Raw genomic sequence first — 24,493 nt, 5'->3', positions numbered from 1 at the left:
ACGAAAATCTTTTTAGATATAATTTGTTAATCTTCTTTCCTTCCAGAAATTAAACAGTTAATAATGTCACGACGATTTATTTATTAATTTTTTTTTTTAGAAAATCTTTTCATTTCAGGGGAAACTATAATTCGTAATTTTAACTGAGAGACCCAAAAGTACACCATCCGTTGACGTCAAAAGCCACGCAACCCAGTATAAACATCGCGATCGTGTGCCGTCACAAAGCAAGAGGAGTTTATCTGTCCGTTATCGCAAGTCTATGCCGAAACAATCGCAATAACTGCATTGCGTTTCCTTCGTAGTAGTATGTCGAATGTGTTGTATCGGCGCAATCATAGGTCCACACACTGGAACGAAACGTATCGCGACTGCTTGTATAGCGAACGAGCATAACGATGCAGTGTGACTGCGCGCGGCGTACTAATCTCTCTTGCTGCGGCGCGACAAATTTCTCTAACGTTAGAACATGCACCACGGCGATCGACACTTTGCAAGAAAACATTGTTCTCAACGACGTCGCTGCACGTCGCGAACGTGAGAAACAAACCGGCAAAATGAATTCGCGTTGCATGAATGGCGTTAAAATTTTCGTTCCCGCCGCTCTCTATACGTCGCGCGAGTGTCTTATATATTTATTGTTCTTACGTTTCATAAACGGAAAGGAACCCACACGTCGCTTGGCCGCCGAGCGAGATGCATGAGCGAGAGAGACAAAAAGAGAGAGCGTTCTTTTCTTACTTGTCTCCAATTTTTCCGTCACGATCCAGACGTGTGAAATAATATTATTGCCCTCCCCTTCCTCCCAAAATGCCGTCCCCCTCCCTCGACCCATCCCGCGTCACATCGTGCCGCGATTAATTTGAGCGCGAAAAATTTCAAAAAGCGTAACCCAATTTTGCACTCGCGTGCAGGCCGTAAGCGCGTGATAATGGACCACGCGTTACCCATATGTATTCTCGTTTTCTATCGCAGTGCTCCGCGACCCCCACTTTGGCATCTTTACTTTCTAAACGCGAGACAGAATTGCCTCTCGTCTCTGACCGAGACGCGATTCACTGGTGGGCAAACCTGGGTAACGCGCATGTTACCCGAGCAATTCGCGCGCAATTCGCGCGCACAAATGAAGGATCCACCGTGCCGAGTCGGCGAGAATTATCCCTGCTCCTGCTTTTTGCGAACAACTCCCCGAATTTACAGCGGACTCTGTCGTGTGGAGTGGAAAAACTTACGTTTTAGCAGACCGTCCGTTCGACTCAGCGACGACCTCGTTCTCCCCTTCGTCTCGCGGCGTCTCGACGTCCTCGTTGGGCAGAGGGAAAAAGAGAGAGAGAAAGAAGCAGACAGGCGAACAGGTGGTTGATTCTCGCGGGGCTGTTCTACCGACGCGGAAGAGGGTGCGAGAGCCTGTACACGACAACTGCGGCTGGCTGGTTCTCGCGATGTCGCGCGAATCGATTCTCCCGAACGTTCGATTTTCCGACCAACGGATCGACAACTCCCTCGTTTTCTTTTTCCCTTTGCGAGCACTTCAATAACGCGTGTCTGCGTATTCTTGAGGATGCGGGATGTACGCGCGTGTTTCAAGTACCGTGTCGAAGACGAGATCGCGACGAGAGCCTACGTTCACCGTATTCGCGATGGTGAAAAGTTGCTTCTGGAAAACACGTCCGAACAGTTCGGGGGTTCAGAGACAACTGAACCTGCCTACCTGCCGGCGGACTTTGGAATCGGTGAGCGGTTCGCACTTCGGTCGGTTCGTTCGCCGACTCGCGGCTCCACAGGTTCGTTCGAGTCGCGGTCGTCGTTTTCTCTCTGTACACACAGCATACGGTAAGCCTTCGTCCCTCCTCCTCCTCCTCCTCCTTCTCCTCCACCTCTCCCTCCCCCTTAACCGCTCCCTTCTTCGTCGCCACCTCCCTCAACACCTCTTTTTCTCTCTCTCTCTCTCTCTCTCCTCTTCCCTCCTATTATCTCGTCGCGCGTCTCCTCTGTGTCACTGGCCGTGTGTCGCGACGGGTGCACAGGGGCACCCCCCGTGAGGCACGCCGCACGCACGTGCGTGCAAATTTCGCACATGCTCGAGACCGAACTTGACGGCGCTCCCCTCCCCCAAAATCGCTTGCACTCAGTGCATTCTAGCATCCTCCTCGTGTCTCTCTATCTGTATAAAGTATTCCGTTGTTCTTTTTTTCTCTCTTCAAATCCACCCTCTGTGCTTTTGATTCTATCAGATTTCGACAATTGCTCCAAACGCCGCTCAGCTCGCGTAATTTGCAATTAGACGACATCGATGTTTCATAGATTATATATACACGGATTATCATGAACTTTTCTTCGCGATTCGTGATGAACATATCTCAGGACCATTGACAAAAAATATTCTTGAAAAATATTTGAAGATAACTGTTGCTTAAAAAAAGGAAAGTAGATCGCACTGAGTGATCGCTTTTCTTTGCAATAGAATGATATTTTTCTGTATGTAGTGATGTTTTGTCCTGTATGTGATGTAAAGTTTTTCTCAAATGTACGAGTCATCTCTTAATAATAAGCTCTTAATATCTGCACTTGTAAAAATAGTAGCCGCACTTCTTGTAGTATCTTTCCGTTGAAAAACAGTTTTCTACAAATACTGCATTTGTACGACTCTTTTATATCAGTTTTTGCCTCAAAATTGTTTAGATTTCATTTAAGATATATTGGCGATTAAATCTTATACTGGAAAAATTAACAAACGGATATTTCCGATCAAATTCCGATGAATTTTTATATCCGATCAGGATATCCGAATAAATTTAATCGAATACTTTTGATCATAATGGTACTTCATCAGATAAATCGATAAAAAAATTGCGAATCGATATCTCTCATCGGATGTTTCCTGAATGGATATACAATTTTATCGATATTTTGATCGAAAATATCCATTTGTTAATTTTTTATCGAATAATTTATTTTAAGGTAAAAATTTTAACATAAACATGAAATTTGTTTCAAACTAACCGAGAAATTGCGATCCACTCGCAGTCGTGAAACTTAAGTTATAAAAATTATCTAATACCTACTCCATCACATAACTTCATAACCAATCCTCTCTGATGTGAAGTAATTACTATTTCTCCCTCAAATATGAAGTAATTACTATTTCTTTTGCGCTTTGGCATTCGCAGTTTTAAAGAAGTGTGTAAAATTTTTAACTGTCACTATATTTAATGATGGAGAAACTAGCGTATTTAGTTCTTCATCTACGATGTTAACATTTTCATGCATCATTATCATGATATATCAAGTGTGAAAATAATCAGCAAAGATTCGCGCCGTGATAGTGAAGAGCCCACAAAAGATTCGTACGTTCGATTCACGACGTAACGCGTAAATTCCCGAGTGAATATTGCCACGGGATATAAGGCGCAGCGCCTTTGGAAACATTATTACGCGAGTCATCAGGCGGAAAATAATAAGACGCCAGACACGCTTGGATACTCGCTCGATTACGTCCAGTCGAAACGCAAGAGGCTCTTGTTGCCGCGCACGTTTTCCCCGGCGGCGGCGATGGAAAGAAGGCGAAAGAGGTCCTATTAATAATCACAATTAAACCAGGTGGCTAACACTTTCACGAAAAGAAGAACGAAAGTCCCGCACCGGCACAATAACTGCATTAATGGCGTTTCACGTGTCACTGGGTCACTGTGTTCACCAGCGTCGGCGAACGGTTTTCCACGGCGTGCTGATTACTTTCGACAAAGCGACGAAGAACAGTTCTGTCGCGGGAAACGCGCTCCTAACTCTTTCACTATCAATTTTGTTTTTCAAAAACATTAAAAGTAGCTAGTGTCTACAAGAGCAAGGAGGAAATGCGCGGAAAATAAGTATATAATTTATTTAACCGTTGTGTATAAATGTTTCGATCCTACATTGGATTCTTTTCAATTATAAATTCGATCTTTTTATGAGTGCGTTATCGTCACAATTAAACGCTGGTTGTTATTTTCGTAGTACATTGTTTGGTTTACTCGCGATTCTTGTTGGAAAAAAAACAACATTAAAATTATATTAAAACAATATAAACCATTGTATTATCTTACTTACAAAGTTCATATCAAATGCGGACATAATGATGAACAACTCCAAAATATAGGTCAAATATATAGCACTTCCTTCAAATATATAGCACTTCCTTCTTGCTTGATCTACAATGTGTTCTTTGCTTCCTATTTCTTATTCTCTGTCCTTTCCTGGCTTAAGGTTTAGAATCAGAAAGAGATAAAAAGAAAGAAACAGAAAGCAAAGAGCACATTGTAGATTAGATCTTATAGGCCATTACTACTTTTAATATTTTGGATTGTATATCAAAGAGCCTTTATTAAATCTTTATTGTTCGTTTTTTAGAAAAGTACAATTTTTTTTACACTTCATTAAATACATCATCATATATAATGTAATCTTAGCAAAAAAATTAAGTTTTATGGCCCGGGCCGGGATACTGATGTCCTACTGAAGTTTTTGGGAGAATATAGTTATGTACTTATTATCAATGGTAATAAGTAGAATGATAGTTGATGTGCTCTGAATACAGGAAAAGCTATTTATTCATTTGAATAAGGTTATTATTTATGGTGAGGAAAAGATATAAAACACATTTCCCGAGACATATATATCCCGTTGGTAGCGAAACGGTTAAATGTCAAGGATGAATAATTCAAGCTCGCGTTATTGAAGTGCTTATATGTTCTTAACGTTTTAGCAAATTACACGCATCGTAGCCGCGCAACGATAAAATGTAGCAATGAAAATGTTAAGGGTGTCCCAGCAATTGAAACATTGAACCCGAAGAGTGCGACCTCGCAATATCTTGATACGTTAAAAATAAATATTTGAAAGCACGCATAGGCTCTACGTTTAAAAATAGGCAACGCCGTTATATTAACAGAATTTTGTGCAACCCTTTGTGTAACCCTTTGTGTAAGAAGTACACGGAGCTATTTAGAAGTGTCCTGATGGACGATTTTGTGGATGTCGTCGTAAAATATGCAAACTAACATTACTCAGACAATCGCAATGTCGCAGAAGTTACGAACATTTCGTGCGAACGACATTGCCGTGGCGAATGCGAAGCAACGCGAGCTTGAATCACGTAACAAAAAATACGAGAGTAAGTGTAAATGGGAGCGTTATCGTTAGCCAAGGTTAACGATGATGAATCAATCGCACTTTATGTATTGCAGGAGTTAACCGTTTAGATAAAACCGTTTAGACACAATGAAGTAGTGAAGCTTACCAAATTGTCAAAATTGAGAGTCATTACTGTGTGTGGGTATGTGTGCGTGCTCGCAAGATTACTCAGTAATTATATTGTTAATAATAAGAACAATTATCAAATGTTATTTATTATTATTTTTAATTATATTATTATTGCGTAAGTTCTTCAGTATATTAAGAAAAAAAATATCTAAGAAATAAAGAAGAGATTATTGTACTTATAATAATATAAAGTATTTCCTAAATAAGAGATATGTTTTCTTAAAACCTTGACTTTTTATAAAAAAAAAGTAATTGTTTATTCTATTTAAATAAAAACAATCGGTATATATTAAGAGAAGAAATCTAAAGAATACCTAAAAAATAACAAATATTTATTCTATATACTTATACTGTAAATTATACTTATAATGTAAAATATTTTCTATATAAGAAAATATAGATTTTCTTGAAACTTTGGCTTTTTTTTACATGAAAACGACTTTTTGTTTCATTTAAATGAAAGAATTTAGACTTCAGTAAACATCTTCTTCTATCTTATATTAATCATCTTATATTACTCATCGAATAAATATATTTTAATTTTAGATCTTTTTATTCGCTCAGAATAATGATCCTTAATTTAGACAATTTGACGAGCTCCCAATTTCATCATGTGTGTAAGCTGCTTTTGCAACCCTGTTTTGTACCGATAATGCACATCGAGACATGCGAAAAGACGTACCGGTTTCCGAGGACAGAAGGAGGTAGAGGTCGTGCACAGACTCCTCGTTGCTGACTCGTCTTGCGACAAGCAGCGAAGCTCAGTGGTCCCTACCGTACACGACCTACAGCACCGCGACGTTTCTCAGTTAGCCGTGGCTGAGGAGAGTTTTCCCGTTATCGGCGACGCCGTCGCGACACAAGCATGCCTCTTAAATCGCACTCACCGATCGTTCGCACCGTGTATCGCGGTCGCGCCAACACTCGGAAACTCCTGTCGGCCGCGACGGTACTTGAGGATTCGGTACCGCGTGACGTCACCGGCGACGCGACTTAAGGTATCGTCGGAACTGATGAGACGTTATCCTCCCCCCCCCTTGTCTTCAAATGTGCAAGGAGATGCAATTATCTCAGAGGAGTATGTGCGTCTCTTATTATAAATCCAATCATCATTTCCGAAAATCGCTAGAGATAAGTGACGTTTTGCCAATGTAACACTTTGTCGAAAATAAGAGGTGAGTCACGTTCGTGCGTGGAAAATGTGAATTTTGTTCCCTCAAGAGAGAACTGATATTTACACCGCAAAAGATTTGCTGTCAAATTTCACACACTTCACACGTGCCAATTTATCTGCTCAAATTTCTGCGTTAATTTAACACAGAGCAAATACGTTAACAAATAACACAACTTATCTATACACTTTACAATATATGAAAAGTGTAATAACATGACAATATTACTGAGAATGAAAGTAATCGGGACGTATTTCTGTAAAATACGACACACTATATATTAAAACAAACGCGTCAATCTCTTAATCGAGTTTCGACGTTCATAGATTTTGGCAGACTCATTATCTATTTATGAGTTACACACAATGCAGTTCTTTGAATCACGTTGACTGATCCCACATATCTGACTTCATATCATCATTCATTAGTTTCTAGAAGTTTCGCAACGTCCTAAACATGACGATTTGCTGTCAACCGCGAACGCGTTCATTACCTCTCTTACTCTTAAGTATTATTCAATTACATGATTCTTACAAGAAGCAAGCTTTCTCGATTCAGTAAAGCAAAAAATGTGTCTATCAGGAGTATCGACGTCTCTCATTTTCTTCTGCATTTACTAAATATGTATCAAGTTTATCATTTAAAATATTAAGTCGCTGAAACGAAGCGTATCAAGAGGTTGGAAACTGAAACGTATTCGCAGAACGCGATCGGTCGATCGACTACTACAGACTTTACTCCACGCACGAGTCCTGGACAATAATCGATATTGATGTACCGTGCTGAATCGCAAGGTGAAAGAGCCACTTATTTGAAATGCCGGCAACGTACGCGAACACCACTTCTCCTTGATTGCCGTCTTTCTTTATCCTTTTCTATCGTGGCGCGTATCGAGAATCGCTACTGCTCTTTAAACACGTTTTGTAACTCTAATGCGACCTAATGCGACCGCGCGTACTGTTCGCTATTATACAGATGTTATTTTTATACATAAGCACTTTCAATCCTCGACTGTATATTCTTTTGGATTGGAGGAGACAAGTGAATAAAACAAAACTCTGAAATAAAAGAAGCGATAAAAGAAATCGGCGTAACGGCGATAAATTCCTCCCTATTGGCAAACTTTTAAAGTGGCAAATTACTTTTCCAAGTAAAAAACAACAGTATTCAAGAATTTATTTAAAGAAAACTGCTAAATGTGAATATATCTAACTTTTGTTACATATTTATAGGTAACATTCGCATTTAAACAAAAAATATAAAAATACTTTTTATATAATATTTATATAATATTTATTATATAATAATTTATTATATTATATTTATATAATATATATTTTCAAAGAAAAACTTTATAATTATTTTTTAACGAATTTTTATTTGCGTTTCAGTTTTTCTTTATAAAATAAAATGAAAATTAAGAAATTTCAATTCTTTCTTTAAAATGTACAAAAAAATTCAATTGTTTAAAAATAAAAATTTTGGCCTAAGAAATCCTTTTTTTATTATACTATTGTATAAACGTAAAAATACTATGACGTCATTTCCTCACAAAAATAAAAAGTCTTTTGTGTTTAAATATAAATATATTTTGCATAATTACATATATAAAATTCGAATATATTTATTTCGTAATTTTCTTTAGATATAAATTCCCGAATATATACATTTACATATATGTTTTTTTGTTTTTGCTTTTATTGATTTAAAAAGGTATATAATTTGCTCTCTTCTCCACCTCACTCTAATATAAAAATATCTTTCTCAGCTGCTCATGTAAATCTCGACAATTGATAACTATTACAAATAGTATCTTTGAAATCGGTACCGTCGGACTTTCTCCGAACGAAGTCGAAACGGAGTTAAAGTCTTCTGCCACAGGACTCTATATGCCGCGCGGTCGAATGAACAATATACTTTCTCCGCGAAACTTCTTTTTGTTTTCTTTTTCTTTTCAAGCTGATTGTCCGGGAAATTCGCGGTGCTCGCCGATACGCGCGACATGCAGATTTTCCGATTGATTTCAATCTACCTGCTTGTCGAATGCATTCGTTAAACTTCGCCGCCGTTATCTGCATTGTCATCGTGTGACTAGCGACCGACCGCGAGAGTGTGCCATGTCACATGTCAACGTCACTGCACAAATAGATCGTAAAAAGAAACATTGCGGGGAGACGAACCGCTCCTCAAACAAGCTGCCGCCGTCACCGTCTGCAAAATTGTGCGCCTCGAGGTTATCAGTAGCCGGTTGTAAGTCAGTCCGTGAAGGACAAGGGCTTAGCGAGAGACAATGAGCGAGCGGTATTCGCAAAATTTCTTCAGCGCGAATAACAGCTGTCCGTAATAATCGGTCGCGAGCTGACTCACGTTCCGCCATTGTGCGATCGATCGCGCAAGCGAATATGCATCGCTGCAGTTTGGTAATCGGTGACCCTCGAAGATACAACTTTCGATTTGTTTACGGTGATTCGAGGCCCACGTGCCGAAGACGGGGGGTAAAGGCTGTCCACGGACCGAGCGAACGGACGGACGGACGTCTGATTAACCTTGCGGCGGGTTTTTTTCGTAGACGAGTTCGTCGCTCGCGTTACAGCTGTATATTATTCGATATTGTTCGATTATTGATCGGTTAGCGCGCGCCTGATCGGATGAGTCAGTCGGCCGTTCTTTGTTTAGTACGTTGCGCCTGACATGCCCAGCGAAAACTTTCCTTTGCATAAGTGTTGTCAACTGGTTCTCCCCTCATTAACATTATTATCTCACTCGATCTCTTTCCTTATCTCCTCCCAAGATTACGCGCTATTAATTATTTGCCAGTTTCATTTCACATTTCAATTACGAGAGATCGCTGCATTTTCTACTATGTATTATTATGGCATACGCTGCTGCATCAAATACCTTATTAATGTCTCGTATATCGAGGCATCAATGAATAACTCGTTAATCGTACACGCGTTGAACGTATCGATACACACACGGCTAACTCGATTATTGATATCGTTCGCGGAGTTTGAATATTCGAGTTCGAAATGCAACAGAGATAAGACATACCGATGGCAAGTCGTTTCTCGCTGCACGCTCCATTCCTTCGTGGTTTTCTCTTATGACTTGTGCTATTCGCGAGGTAACATTCGACGAGTTATCGAACAATAGCCGCGCGCACCAACAACGAGAAACAACGAAAATTAACACTTCAGTTCTCGTAACGCGACCATATAGCTGCTTGAAAGAGCCTCATAAAATTTCATGACTGTCGCGGTGTGTGTCACCTAATTCCCAAATAAGTTCCCCGGAAAAAAGGAGTCGTTTGCGGTGTACTTTGAAGTAGATGTTGAAAGAAACAAAAAAAGAAAGCAAAAAATATTTCATTTCGCGTTTGTCACGCATAACGTATCGCTTCTCAGACGAGTGTGACCGTTGCTTACCGGTCGTTATTCCTGAAATTGGGACTCTGACGAGAAACAATTGACGATTGACTTATTACGTGCAAACGCAACGCTCGAAACGGATGAGTGATTTCGAGGCGGGATATAAGTGTGTCACAAATCGTATGATTGGCGAGAATTTCGTGCGGCGAGCAAATGGCCCGTTTAATCGAGACGTGTGTCAATAACGGTAATTATTTTTCTTTCCAGTGAGCGCCCAAACTGAAAGACGCAGGTACGCGATGAGTAGACGACGCGCACGTCACAAGTGCGTCATTTAGGCAAAATGTCGTAATGCGAGTGTAAATGTTGAAAATGTAGCACGAAAACACATCATTGTAATTAATTGTAATTAACGCGACGACGGATTTAGCGGCTAATTTATCGTTTCTCTTTCTCTCTCCCTCCCTTTTCTGTTGCTCACTTATTTTGTTCCTCCAAGGCCCAGTTGTACCAACATTATTTTGGCTTTAAGCTAAACTTCAACAACTTCTACCTTTATCTTTCTTTTCCTAAAGAAATAAAGACAGTCACATATTTAACTCTTAAAACCAAAATAACATTGGTGCAATCGGAGCTGAGACGCTAAAAGCTTGCATTTTCGTGGTGCCTTGGAGCGCAAACAGAAAAAGGAGAGAACCGAGAAAATCAAAGCTTCTTTATTACGGCTGCTGACACGAGAAGACACGACAATATAGACCAACACGACGCGACGGAGGACAAGGGTTTGATTTCAAAGAGATACTGTAGAAATCCGAGGGTATCGTCTCAAGGTGGTACAATGCTCCATTTTTGTGTCACAGTTCTGCGTTACAGACTGTGCGTGCGTGACATGTTGTAATATATTACACGTGCGCCTGACACCACGAGCGCAGCTATCGACTTAATCCTCCCCGGCGAGACGAGCAAACGGCCTGATTCACGCGAGATACACGAGGGTGCAAATGTAACTCTCAATCGACTGGCGATTATCCGCACACGGAGCACGTGTCGCGCGTAGGAAAATTGAACAAAGCTTAATTGCAGTTGTCCAACCCTTATAGAAATATCATACTAAAAATCATTGATCATTACTTATTATCCAGTATTTTTAATACTAAAAATAAATAATTATCAATGATTCTTAGTATGATATTTCTATAAGGGAAAGCAATGATATTATTTCGCGACTGCGGATTATCGCAACTGCTTGTCGAATTATTGCGTACTATTACAATCATAGGGAGCACCGTCAAATTAGATTGTCGCCGTGTCACAATCAGAACACGATAAGATCATAACAATTTGTCAGCGAGAAGATAAAGTGGAAAAATCAAGTAACAATTAAAGGATAAATCGTATGTATTGAACAACAGGTTTACGTGTTATTTTTCTGTTTCCCGTAATTGCGTCTCTCGTTTTCAGGGGATTAGTTTATTCCAGTACAATCCGGTTATGAATATGTTTGTAATTACCCTATCCTGCGCAGTCTCGCAAAATGTATGACGCAAAATCCGTGACTGGCGAGAATCGCTATCCCGTTATTTTGACTGATGCGCGAAACTTTCACGTTCTGTCGTGCTCACTTTCCGTCGAATTTCACATTCAATGGATTGGCAAAAAAAAGATAAAGAAAAATAAATAAAGTTAACGGAGATATATGACCCCTCTCTCTCTCTCTCTCTCTCCCCCTCTCCCTCTCCCTCTCCCTCTTTCTCTCTCTCTCTCTCTCTCTCTCTCTATGTGTGTGTGTGTGTGTGTGTGTGTGTGTGTGTGTGTGTGTGTGTGTGTGTGTGTGTAAATGTAAATAGAAAAATGGATGACGAGTCACAAGTAGCTGGTTAGAGTTAACCAAACGATGATGAATCGCTAGTTACAATTAACTGAGTGATTATGCTAATGCGGAAACTAAGTATAGGTTGGTGAGATGAATTCTCATTGATAAGGAATCAACGCGTTGAGAGAACGCCGCCTTCAGTACTCGACAAATGCGGCTAAAAGAAACACAATTCTATCCTTAATGGAATCCTTTTGTGCACTAAGAAAAAATATTTAAAAATTTACTTATGGAATATAAAGTTTATTTCTATGAATAAAACTTCTTCTAGTGAATATACAAGGTGTTTCAGAATAACGAAACTCTTGTGGAAGCATAATATGGATTAAAGTGAACAGATGATCCTATGGGCTTTAGAAGAAGCCGCTTAAGGATATATGTAAGGCACATTCTACAATAAGCTATTAGTCATAAGTCATAGGCAAGTTGACCAATCACAGTCGATTATTTTTGAAAATAGTCGACTGTGATTGGTCAATTTGCTTGCGACTAATAGCTTATTGTAGAATGCGTTTAAAAGTAATCCGCTAAGGATTATATTTTTTGGCTGTATATTCTTCTTGCGACGCGAAACGGCGACGGAACGTTACACTAAGTATTATTCTGAAGGCGCGTGCGGACCAGACTACACACGTTACGTGATAACATAATCAGGTGCGCCGAAAGCTGACATTGAAAAATGCGGTAATCGTGTTTGCACAGACGCGGATGAGGACAGACCTGTGTACTGCGAACGTCGCTCGATCAACGTAAATAATATGTATCACAGTTCAAATAGACCGGGATAGACGCGATTCAACGCGACGATTTTGTCGAGCTCGTGTTCTGCATTTCGTACGGTGAGTTTTGGGAATTTTGACGGCAGAACTGGTTCAAACGAGTATATCGGAGCGCTTGAAATCGCTGGTGCGTCGTTACTCCCCGTTTCGTGCGTGTCGACTAAAAAGATAATCAACAGAAGTACAATAAAAGTGTGTGTCTGCGCAAAGTTAGCGCGTCGGGAGCAGCGAGACGAACAAAATCGACGGGTAACAGTTCGTCGAACATTACACATGCTAGATTTTCACAGGATCGTGAGACGGTCGTGAGTTTATCGCATATGTGTCTGTGTATGCATGCGTGTGTTCACGAATGTGCAAAATATGTAAAACGCGAATGTGTGTATTTGCGAAACTACCGTTTCTTGAACCGCGTCAGAGCTCGGTAACGTGTCTCTCTAACACCCAGAAAAAAAGTCCAGTTGCTAAGTGCTATTTTCTATAATCCTATATTCCAAACGAAGACTTTTAATTAAGCAACCTGAGAAAAAATATTTGAGATTTTATTTGTGGGATAAAAGTTTATTTTACAGAAATAATTTTTGATACAATCAACCTTTCTCACACAAACTTTTTCACGAATAAACTTTACATTCCATAAAAAAATTTTTAAATATTCTTTTTTCAATATATCTTCTTTTTCTTCTTGAATCAAGAGAAATATGTTTACTTGAAGAAACAGAATCCTCTCTTATCAGTAAAAACTTCTACTACAGAAATAAGATTTCTGAGAAAAAAATACTTGAAAATTTATTTGCGGGATATAAACTTTCTACGTCAATCTTAAATTGCAAACGTCGACATTATCCGCGGAGAACGAGTCGGGAAAATTGTCCGGTCTTTTCCTAGAGCTGAGAGTTCCCGTGCAAATTTGTTCATAGGAAATCACCACGGTTTGTTTGCACGAGGCGGATTCGCGACAAACAGACGGCGTCAATCGTATTGAACTATTCGCCGTATTAGTTCGCATTAACGTCAATATTGCCGGTCGATTATTCCAACTCGATTATCGACCAAGCGCTAACCAGCCGCACTGTGAAGCACAGCGATGCGTCTGGCGCCTCCGTCGCGATTCTCATCTAATCGCGCGCTGCAACGCGTCCCCGCAAACGAAACACGTGCTGCAGCGTATTCTCGATGCGTCATATCGTCGAACAGCAATTTCTCACGTTTTGTACGAACGCTTCATACCGCTTTTCGAGAAAGAAAAGATTTATTTGCTACACTCGCGCGCATTTTTTTTCGTTTCTCCGAAGAAGAAAATGAAACGTGCTGAAAACGACGTTTCACAAGACATATGTCGATTTTACTATACTGTTATATGTTAAAATAAAATAAAATATTGTATGTTTCAATTTTAATATATTGTTATATACGTATCATGACAGATTCTCTCTTTGAAGTCGACATACCTGCTCTAAAAATATCGATGAAACAAAATATTCACGTAATTAATTATAGCAAAAGAAAAGCCTCACAGAGATGAGTTGAAAAATAAGTTTAAAAAGCAAAACCGTATTCTTCGATGAATTCTTGAGTGATTTTAGTAAAATTTTGTATACGTACAATTCGACGCTTAATTACAAAAAATATGTGATGCGGAGAATTGAAAAAAGTTGCGGCAAACGCTGATATTCTCGGACATTCTCATTAAGAGAACCAACCTTAATTTAATAAAAAAAAAAAAAAAAAAATATGTCATTGAAAAATAACGCAGTAGAGAGAAACAGGACGTTCTCTATTTACGTAAATTAATTAAGCAATTGAACGCTGGGCAGGTTTAATGAAATAATTATGCAGTGACGCATAAGTCATAAATTAATGGAATAACTGAATTAATTAATTAATCAAATTAAATTAATTAATTAATCAAGTGCTTTAGCTTTTGAATAACGAAGCGCCTGTTGAGCTATTCGTGAAGGTTTGCTCGAAACTTGTATCAATATGTGCTTTGCGATAACACACGTATTTGCCATGTAATATTTACCAGTGGCAAACTACACTTGATTTTGCGCGCCGTACAGTACCTGCTACCTTCGTGTGCTAAAGGAAACGCCAAATTCGTGAAAAAGTAAAGGAAGAAAAAATATAGCTCCCGAACACGGCTCTATATCGATACAATTTCTAACGTTAAATGAACGAATCTAATGTCACATAGCACTGAGGGAAGACATATTTAAGAAATAAAAGATATTTATTCAACGGCTACTTAATAGCATATTTAAAAACATTTTATGTAACATTTTATGTGTGTTTTTATTTATATATTAATGTGTATAAAATATTTCTCAAATAAGAAAATACTTTTCTTAAAATATTCTTAGCTTTTTATAAAAGGAATTACACAACTCCAACGTAACTCGGCCATTACATTTGCACGAAAGTAGCGATAACTACATGTGCGCGATTACAAATGTCTCAACGGTCACAATGTGATCAATTGATTGACTCATTAATATTAATTCCAAAACAAATCGATCACCATAACAACTGCGAATTACCCCAGCGAGTTTCCAGAAGGCTCGCGGCGCATTTCCGGCCCACGCGAATCGGACGGAAGGATCTCTCGTGATCGCCACGAGGATCGAAGTCGAGTGCGGCGAGGACTTCCGATACGTTGTGTAATGTCGATTTACGTACGCCTAGACTGCGCGCACATTGCGAGCAAAATCTATGCAAATTGATCGGCCAATCGGCGGAACTTGTCACTTTTACCGCACTCGTGACGCAACCCGCTTCGTGTTATCACTCGCCGCACGGCGAGCGGAAGTATTATGGTTTATGCCGGAAATGCATCCACGTAAATTTCCCCGATATATATACAAGACGTCAAATTTACTCAAAATACAGTTTGAATCCTACACTGTGAGAGAAAAATATCTAAAAAATAAATAATATTTATTCGGTGGGTAGTACAATAACATATTTAATTAAACCTAAATTCTAAACCTTTTATTTCTACTTGATCTCCAAAATAGAATAAACAATTGTTTTTATCAAAAGGTTTCAAGAAAATGTATATTCTCTTATTTGAAAAATAGTTTATATTAGTACAAGATATATACAGTAATAAATATATTATTTAGAACCCAGCGAATAAATATTTTTTTAAAGATTGGCCGAAGAATATGCATTGAGAAAAATGCTTGTAATTGTATTTATAACCATAATCGCATAGAAAAATAATGACCTTAAATTATGACCAAAGAAACTCATTTTTAATTAAATGCTATTATAATGTTGGTAATAACTTTATATGTATGTTTTACTAAAAAAATATGGTTGGGATCAAAAGTAATTATAATCTTAGCTAGACCAACTATTTTTTATCTCAGAATAAGCTCACATTATCCATTCGTTCTCCTGTACCTTTCGAGAAGTTCATCTCGGTGAAAGTTGATTATTTAGGCAGATGAGGGTCTCGGGACAAACGTCTCATAACCAAGGAATCGCATATTCATAGCGGTTTAATCTTAATGTATTCGTCGGCGTGTGTCGCGTTCACGCGCAACGACAAGTGTACGTACGCATGAAGGACGTGCAAAACGGAGATTCGCATATTTGTATCCTCGACGATGTCTACGTGTATTGTGTGCACGCTAAAACGCGGTGTCGGGAAAAACTGTCGCGGATCGTTATGAATAAGCGACGTTGACTCAGACTTGACGAAGGCGTCAATGGACGTCAAACGTGACGTCCTTTCCCTTCCATTGGAAAAAGCTTCTATCTCATCATCCCGTGCGAATCGCGCATTCTACGTGTGATCACGTAATACGTTCCGCGAACAATTTTTCGACAATATCGACGCGTCCACCCGTTTTTTGTTAATGAAAGCTAGCCTTATGTGACTAGAAGATTTTGAGGATGCTTAAAGGATTTTACAGATGCTTTAAGATTATCTACGATGCGGTCGTAATTACGTTTTAAAATCGTAGCATCAATCTGAGTGTATCTGTTTTCTTCGCACAAACTCGAGAAAACTTTTATTAAATTCGTCAGTGAAATTATTTATTTTTCACGAATTTACGCGAAAGATACATCGATTCGCAAACGAGTTTAAAATGCAATTGCGACCTATTGTAGACGACCTTTTATGCATGGCAATTAAAACGGCAGTAACGACTGTACGCGCGGAAAGTGTCGATCGCTGTTCTCATGAATGGAAGATAGAACGCAGTTACGCTCGCGTGTAATAGCAGAAATAGTGTGTCAATAGTCTTATACCGAGAAGCACATTATTTTCCAATGTTGGCGCGTGTTTTTCCTCTCACGGAGCGGTTCGTACCGGTTGAAAGCGGATTTTTTATAGCCACGATCTGGCATTTGACAATTTCGAAATCGGCGATATCACGAATCGCATCATCGTAAGCTAACCTGTTTCCTCCTATCGAAGATCCATCCTTCGAGTCCTCACGTTTGAACGTTTTAATGCTTGAACCTAGATGATGAGGCGGAAGCTCATCTTTTTCGCTCTCGATCTCTTTCGATCTCAATTTGCTCGTTATACGAAGATAATTTTATGATGAAAGTTATCATATAATTTTGTAAATGTGAAAAGAAAAGTATATCGCTATTCTGTAGTAATTGACTATTCTTTTCTTTCAGATATACTACTTATGTTGATTTAGTTAGTGTGCAGGCGTGTGAATGCTTGATTAATACAATGCATGAGTATGGAATGGTTTTAGTGTATTGAGTTAAATATAGAAGGTCAGATGGAGAAAATTATGTAGGAATGAATGCGTAAATATATGTAAGTGAAGGCGAAACAAAACGTTAGGTAGGAAAGCAAGATTCAGAGCGGAAAAAGTACATAGGTAATAGGAGTTATGGCGTCATAAGGAATAAGTAATTAGGGTAGTGTAGGTAATGCAGGCAAATTTAAATTAGTATATAACGCAGAAAAAATTATTGAGGGAATATATAATAGGTTGGTAACAGAAGATAGAACTATGGAGGAAGAACAGGATACAAGAAATGAAGAGGAATGGTTTGGTCATATGTGATAAAGAAGAAAAATAAAGGTATGCGGAAGAAAAAAATAACACAAGGACTAGTAGGACAAGTGCTGTGCAAGTAATAAGATTGAAGTGCAAACAATTCCTCCAAAAAGAAAGATTATAGGAAACTCTTTGTTGGCAATGTAGACTGAAGGAAACATACAAGAAGTGTAAAGAAAGACAAAGAAATTACTTCACGGAGTTAGTAGAAAGTATAGGGTGGATATAATGGAATAATGAAACTAATAAGATATGGAAGACAATTGGGGAGAAAAGAGGATGAAGAGAAAATAAGGAAAGTAAAGAGATGAAATAGGAGGAACGATAAAAGAATAGATGCATATAGCTGAAGATAGGGGAAGATAGAGTTTGGAATATTATGAGGACGATATGATACCAGTTGAGTATGAAATAAGAAAGTGCAATTAGACATGATAGATAGGAAGAAAATGTAGGTAATGTAAAGGTTAGATGAAAGTTAAGAAGATTGTAAAACAAGATTACAAGGACATCTAGGTAACAAGAATGATAGTATAAAGTTAATTAAAGAAACGCAATGTAGCTATAATATATAATGAGCTTTATAGTAAACGAAATAGTATTACTATAGTATTACTATAGTAAACTTTTATAGTAAACGAAAAACTATTCTTAAGAGAATTATTAGTGAATTTGGATAAGATAGAAGAAGAATAAAGTGTACGAAAATGTTTAAATAAAACAAGAAAATTTGTAGTTCGGGTAGTTACTTTAAAGAAAACTTTAAAGAAATATACATGAGTTCTTTGCGTCTTCGTCCATAATGGATTATAATTCAGATGTTTTAAGATTAAACGTCAGAATCAAGTAGAAATTTATTATTATACATCGTCGCATACGGTATACGACGATTGGCCATGCGTGATTCGATTCTCACTTCGCGAGGTCGCAAAAAGTGCCAAACATGCGACGCGCGATAAAAGAAGCGCGAATCTTTATAATTTAACTACACTCACGTATCACACACGTTCACCTGCGCGCATAATAAAGAACCACTCGGTGTATTCTTCGAGTCGAGGCGACGTGACGAATTCCTCACAGATACCTCGACCTTGGCCGACATAAGTAACCGATAATATGTCATTGTATAATTTCGGTGATCGAAAGAATTCGGCTTCTCGATCCAGATGCAAGAACATATCTCTCTTTACAATTATAAAAGCGAGATTATAGGTAATTTTCTTTAGAATTTTCTTTAGAATCGCAACAACTTGCGGGTAATAGAATACGCGAATTTTTTCAATTTATTAAATTCGCAACTATGGCACATGCAACGAATTATAATTGCTTTTTAAATTTCTTAGAATGAAATCTCACTCAAAACAAATGGCAGTATTTTCATTCAAAGCGATAATGAAAATACTACCACTCGAAATCGCAAAAGTATATTTCACAAAATCTTAGAAATCTCATCTTCATATTTCAGTCGACTAAAATCGATGGAACACATCAGATTTATCCTTCACTCGCGAAGACATTCACTCGACGATTAAGAATGGAGAATTCACCCTGTATTAGTGAAAAGTCACTCGAATTCAAGTGACTCTATGGTCACGTTGCTTTCCGAGCAAAGTTTCATCCTGAGAAAGTTAGAAAAATATGTACTTGGAAAAAGAATTGATTATATAATCTATACAAAAATATAAAATTTTATAAAAAAAAATTGATTCTTTCTCGACTCTATATAGCAAGCAAACCAAAATGCTCTAATATTCTTGATTGAAATACTGAACTACTACACTGAAGGAAAAAGTATCTAAGAAATAAGAAAAAATTTATTCGATGGCTACCAATAACATATCCATACTTATACTAAATGCACATTTATACTAAAGTATAAGATATCTTTCAAATAAGAAAATATACATTTTCTTAAAATCTTCTACGAAAGTAACTATCTATCATACTTAAATAAAAGAATTTAAATTTACGTAAATATATTATCACAATGCCCATCAAATAAATGCTTTTTATTTGTTAGATATTTTGCGGGATGTCTCTCAGTGTAGAGATCGTCGCAAAGGACGACTAAAATTCGTTCTCTTGCTCATACACAAGGCGAAGATTCGAAAAGATTTACGCTTGGTTTTTTTTCACATCAAAGTCCAAATATGCGGTAATATTTTAGGCTATCTTTCCCGCGTGATGTTACGGCGACGGCGACGTTATATTATGACTTTAAGACAAAGTAAGACGTATCTTCGGCGATAAGTACGATCCTCAAGGGTAGCGCGAACACGCATGCGATAGGTTAAGATCTTTCTGGATAAACCCGCCAACGTACTTGACCGACTACTCTATTTACGCCCTCACTTGCGTGCGCGTCGGCTGATACGCGATATGATTATTTTATACACTTTCCCAGGGAGAGCCGAGTGACAAGTAGCGGCGCCAAACAAGACCCTAAATTACCATGAAGCGAATTTTTATGATTTTTATCAAACGTCCTGGCGACGCTTGCGGACGTGATGTAACATCCTATCTCGTAGAACGCAGAAAGAGAGAAACTTATCAACGGTAACATTCGCTGTGCAAACAAAGAGCTCGTTTCCGTTTTAAAGTTTTAAGTAGAAATTTGGTTTCTTTGAATGAGAAACACTCACGTCACACGTAGCACTTTACAATTTCTCGCGCAGCTTTGTAATGCGTAATTGCAGTTTTTTCAAGAGAAGCAGTTGAAAATAACTTGGGAGTTTCTCGAATTAGAAGGAGAAACGACCCGGTGGTCTCGCGATAAACGACAGAATTAGTCACGCGTCTTATAAGACTCGAACAAAACTCACGAAACAAAATTCCTGACATGTGCGAGCCCGGCAAGAAGGAATCAGCGATTATGCCACTGACTCGCAAAATCGTTAAAAGCTTGATTTATTTCTCGAGCTTCGCGCGAGTATGACAAACAGTTACATTCTTCAAGTTTGCACTAAATGAAGATGTTAAAATGGAAGAATGATATTTGGATATCCGTAGATAGTGTGCGTTTGCATAGCATGAACATAATATAACGTAATATAGCACATCAACATAATTTATATGGAAGTCGGAGTGTAAATTCACAATAATTAACTAATTGACTGACTCTGTCTACTTGTCGCGATTGTAAATATACATATAGACGCGAGCGGGTGCGTTCAAGTCATAGATCAGAGAGAATATGACGTGACAAAAAAAATGTTATAAACTTATTGAAAAAAAAAAAATATATATATATACAACAATAGTCAGAGTAACGCTTTATTAAAACGCATTTCATAAAACTGCGCTGAGTGTTTTTAAATCCGGGCGCGAAATATATAATAAATATTTTTATAGATCCTATTTCTTTTGGCGGAATGAATGATTTGTTTGCGTATTGCATGGGGTATAATTGATGTAACTATTAGATAAAAAATATTCATTGGTATTCAGCATTATGCCAGTACGCATATGTATTGGGCATAATCAATTAAAATTTTCTTCAACTAAAATAATCGAAGAATTAATAATAAAAATGAATGAATTGTCACATAAAAAATCATAAACAATTTTATCAGTAATCAATTGATGAAATTAGTTATTAACTAAACTTTGATGTGTCAATTATACATTGATTAATAATTAATTTAATCAATCCATTATAATTAATTAATTATTGATTTCATCAATCGATTAAGTTATTCATGATTATATATATGACGATTGATTAATTTTGATTATCGCCTTGCCGACTATTTTGATCAAGAAAAGTTTTCATCGATTAATATCCAACACTTCGTTGTATATTATGTACGTTATTATAACAACGCGGGATAACCAGAGTATGATTTTATTATTAATAAAAAATAACGTTAATTAATAAAAAAATTAAGAGGTATGCGCAATATAAAGAGATTTCGGAAGAATTGTAGGAAATGTATAAAAATGTTGTACTTTTTGTTGATTCTTAACTTTTTTCATGTACTATTTAACGGAGTAAAATCACTTTTTTTATGTTTTCCGTCGTTAAATGAAAATAGGAGCTAACAAATTTCTCAGTTACTTCCTCAGTAGTCTTTATAAGGAAAATGTGTTTGAGATCAAGAAAAAATAAATTTAGATTGCATTGTTATTTCTCTCTTTCCTTTCTCCCCTTCGGTCATCGCTAACATCACTTTGACACGCACAAAAATTACGATCTACCTGATGTCGTGAATTTAGCGTCAACGCAATCAGTGGACAGCTTAATATCCGCTTGCGGTATGACGTCATCTCTAATATATCTGACAAATGCAATTTGTGACACTGGCTAATCAGACAACCGGTGTGACAACTTAATATCACTCTCATCTCAGTTGTTATTGTCGTGTATGACGTACTTGAAAGACTTGTAGTATTTACGAGTATATTAAAAGCGTAATACAAAAATTAGTAAAACTACGTTCCGCGTGTATATAAAAGTTATAATATAAAGTGTAATATATTATTCTGACCACAATATGTAAAAATATAATCAAAAGAGAGGTCTATACTCTATTTTTTGGAAGTGATTATTGCAAATATTGATGTGTTAAATAATTAGATGATAATCAAATAATGGTCTCTACTCGCTCAAATAATTTTACTCTACTCACTAAGATTATTTTACTTCTTCACTAAGATATCTGAGCGATACACCCATACCTTAAGAACTTGCATTCGCAACATTATCCAAGTATTGCATCATGAGAAAGGATTCAGCAATATTATCGGTATTAAACGATCAGTCCGCGAGAATTATGTATATCCTTATCGTAAGTTGTCCTTACCTATAAGTTGTCAAATAATAGTACCATCGTATCGTCGCATAAAATTTGAAAAAATACATATGCGCATATAAAATCTTAGAAAATATAAATTCTACAATAGTACAGAAATAGGATCTATAAAAATATTTATTATATATACCGCACCCGGATTTAAAAACACGCAGCGCAGTTTTATGAAATGCGTTTTATTAAAGCGTTACTCTGACCATTGTTGTATATATATATATATATTTCTTTTTCAATAAGTTTATAATATTTTAGATATATATAAAATATACTCGAATCGAAATTTTTATCTACATTGATTCAGTAAATTCCATCGAATTTAAAGTGTCAATATAAAAAGAGAATCTGGAAATACTTAATATTATATAATCTACAATATTATGTATCTATATTCCTACTTTGAAATAATAAATTACTTATTGTCATATTTTTCTTATTAAACTTACTTAAAGAACTTACTTAAAGAACTTATCTAAGAATCATTTAATATTCAATTATTTCAAAATTCTACCTGAATTTAATCTTTACTGAATTTAATTTTTAATTTCCTGATATTTCAAAATAAGCAATGTATTAATTAAATAATTAAGTAATTAATTATATTATTATACTTATATAACATAAATAATTGCGTAGAGAATATATGAGATAAACATCAAATAAACAATATGTATAAATATATAATGAAATTAATAGCTAAAAACAACAAGTTTTCTTTATTCATAATTCTTTCACTATTATTTTTTTCATCGGCACTGAAAATTTCGATAAAATCTGGAAATTTGAAAGAGATAGAGAAAAAGGAATTATATGACAAAGATAGTAATTAATTCAATAACATTGTGCAATGATAGAACTTTAAACTTGAATTTGATATAATAACAAAAAACGTTATACAGAAGCCAAAAAAAATGGTGTATTTCAGATAGAAGTTCCGATTCAAGGAACATCATTGAAGTCACAAATTAACATTTGCGAGTTCACATTAGATTCTAAAGCCGATATTCATGAATGTAAATTATATTTACAATTTTTTGAAAGCATAATTAATTGCAAATTCATATTTATGAACCGTTATTCGGCTATTTGGATTATTGTCTATTCTATGAAATAAATATAAATTGGCAGGTAATTAGCGATTTTTATAAAACAGTCTAGTAAAAAATTGTCAAGCTATAATTTATCAAATAATAACGGGCTATGAATATCGGCTTAAAAATTTGGTCTCATAGGGAAGAAGGGAGAGAGTATCTCTTTATTCTTGGTAAATTTATCAAGAGTCAATTGAAAATTAGAAACCTCTCTCTCTCTCTTTCCCTTCCTCCCCCCTTCCTCTCCTATATAGCAAATGATTTTACATACCTGGAAATATTTAATAATCGTTGCCCGCGTCTCTGACTTGCGGATCCTAGTATCCCATATCCGGCTACTCGGTCGTAACACTCCAGATATTTACACTTGTGGCACTGGCACTTGTGGCACTCTAATAAGTCTTTATACAATAAGCCATTAGGCATGAGCCACAAATTAATCAATCACAGTCGATTATTTTAAAAAATAACCGACCGTGGTTAATCAACTTGTCTACGGCTTATAACTAATGTTTTATTATAAAGGCCCATGAAACTCATATATCCATATAGCACAAATATTCACTAGATATCCTAAGAACGATCTAAGAATATTCAAATATTCTTAGAATATTCTTAGGATATCTAGTGAACATTTGTGCTGTATGGGTAAAAGCAATTCAACCAGAGGGACTTGATTTCGATGGTCCGACTAGATATCTCAAAAGCTGACGAAAATTTTCAAATATCTGACGGGAATGTTAACTAAACGCACCGGCACACGTACGACGCGACATCCGTTTCGCTCGTCGGTTCGAAACACAATGAAAATACGCGAGAAAGTACGTGATGTACAAAGGTAAATTTGTACCACCTTGAAGGTCTGGCATGTTCCGATAATGTCGATTGTTTTGATCGCTCGTTGTTCAACGGACAGCGACGCTTGGCGGTTAACAGTTGACGTTGCGCTTTTTGTCCATTGTTTCGGTACTGTCACGCGTCGCGTACTATTCCCCGCGAGCGCATATCAATGTATTAGACTTCCACGTATTACAATTTCTATCGAATGATTTGAATATTCCG

The 24,493-nt window shown here is 37.0% G+C and overlaps 1 protein-coding gene across 4 annotated transcripts in view; it reads right to left on the bottom strand.

The window, feature by feature from the left end:
* Window positions 1-24,230, bottom strand: part of LOC116848008 (UNC93-like protein) — a 96,457-nt gene extending 72,227 nt beyond the window's left edge. The window contains exons 1-2 of one of the 4 annotated variants that reach the window (XM_032823672.1): window positions 24,186-24,230; window positions 23,703-23,832 (exon numbers count right to left, since the gene is read on the bottom strand). The gene's annotated coding sequence lies outside the window, so the exon portion shown is untranslated. Of the gene's footprint in view, window positions 1-1,232; window positions 1,824-23,702; window positions 23,833-24,095; window positions 24,111-24,185 lie in introns of those variants that run through there. The other 3 variants (XM_032823674.1, XM_032823673.1, XM_032823671.1) reach the window with 3 other exon arrangements.
* Window positions 24,231-24,493: the final 263 nt, after the last annotated feature.

This window comes from Odontomachus brunneus, unplaced genomic scaffold (genome assembly GCF_010583005.1).
Source record: "Odontomachus brunneus isolate Ranch 3 - 2012 unplaced genomic scaffold, Obru_v1 Obru_scaffold_087, whole genome shotgun sequence".
Lineage (NCBI taxonomy): Eukaryota > Metazoa > Arthropoda > Insecta > Hymenoptera > Formicidae > Odontomachus > Odontomachus brunneus.
This window is presented reverse-complemented; position numbering and strand designations above follow the sequence as displayed.